Source organism: Plasmopara halstedii, assembly GCF_900000015.1.
Source record: "Plasmopara halstedii genome assembly, contig: Scaffold_437, whole genome shotgun sequence".
NCBI classification, from domain to species: domain Eukaryota; phylum Oomycota; class Peronosporomycetes; order Peronosporales; family Peronosporaceae; genus Plasmopara; species Plasmopara halstedii.
In genome coordinates this window covers 112,790-114,525 of record NW_020187357.1, presented here as the reverse complement: position 1 = coordinate 114,525, position 1,736 = coordinate 112,790, and positions in this window count along the sequence as shown.

Genomic DNA, 1,736 nt, shown 5'->3' with positions numbered 1-1,736 from the left:
TCCAGGGTTCAATCCCCGGGCCGGGTAAAGCGGGGTTAGAGTTTAATGAATAAAATCCAACAGCTCGTGCTTGTCAAGGCTTTCACGACTCCTAAAAAGGAGTGACCGTCTAAAGAAACTCAAAGTGGTCTATCAACCGATCCTGTGGTGCAGTGGAATGCTGTTCGTATCAGAACCGGGAGGTCCAGGGTTCAATCCCCGGGCCGGGTAAAGCGGGGTTAGAGTTTAATGAATAAAATCCTACAGCACGCGCGTGACATAGCTTTCATGGCTCCCGAGAAGGGGTGACGTTCTAAACATTTCTCAAAGTGGTCTTTCATACTGACCCATGGCTTAAGTGGTTAGCCACTGCACCTGAGAGCGGATAGTACCTGGTTTGCTACGAATAGGATCCGAATTAATTATATCACCAAAGTGGACGAGCATTCACGAAATCCAGCCATGTGGTAGCATCTTGTTACGGTGTAGCCACACCACTGTGTGATCACACCAAGTTGTGTAATCCACACCTATGTACGGTCACACCATTATGTGCGACTCGTTCTATCATACAAGGGTACGTGTAACCCCGTTACATATTCCGTCGATACAGTTGTCCGTAGTAGTGTAGACATCGATATTACACACATGAGAGATCAGGGTGTTAATGTGTACACCTGATGAATTTGATGGCAATGTTGACATGTGTGGTTTCACGTCAAAGCCATTCGTTACTGGATGGCTTCATTGCCTTTAGGCAGCTTTTCCAAGCTAAATTTCCATTGCAGAGTAGCCAATGCCCCTGTTCCAAAAGGGCCTACGTCACTCCAATAAACGCGCGATGCACCCTGTGTGGTGAGCAAGCTTTCTGACGCTAAGTCACAACCTCGCTCTTACAGTCCAGTCGGAGTGAAGCGCTCAGGTGTAGACGGACCACGTCTTAACCACCTCTGTAGCTGAGTTGCCCTTTGCTCTAGAGCAGTGGCACGGTTATAAAAGCGCTAAAGGGAATTCAAGCTTCGCTGTGTGGTATTTATATACGAGCGCATCGGATTTATAGCAAACATTACAAATGGTCGCAGTCCGCGACTTTTGGAGAGCGTACTTGCCACCACAGCCAAGAACTCTTATGATAGTTAACTGCGAGAGGGTAGGGGTGGTCCTTTGCCGGCTCTGCTCGATGAGCAGAGAATGATTCATCTTCAAGCAACCGTCTGGTCGACTACATAAAGCTGATATCCGCATAAGATTAAGAAGATGATATGCCGTCATTTAGAAGTCTAAAGTCTCACTTCGGCAATATTTTCCTGGCGCAATCGTCTCTTTCGACATAGCGCACCCCACATCTTTCTTTCAAGTGGTGGTGATAGGCCAAGCTTTAAGCTCGATTCTTGGTCGGTAGCTGTCACAATCGTATGACGGAGACAAACGGGGTTTAACACTTGGAGAAAGTGGAATAATCACCTCGGCGCCCGCTTCACGAAATCAGGCCCAGAATGTCCTAGGACGGGTAAGTCGACGCGTATTGCTCACTAAGTGCGCAAATCCAGTATGGTGTTCCCGCAGCTTCCCGTACGCAAAGTTTATACCTTGTGTAAGCTGCTGAATTTTCCAAGCGGTGCTTTCTCTTAAATTTCGAGAGTGGAGGGAATGAGAAGGAGAATGTTGTCGGAGAGTGGAAAATGGAAAGTGATTTTATCCTACTAATGCTGTCTAAAATGACTGGTTGCTACGTGAACTTGAGCGTAACATTCTAT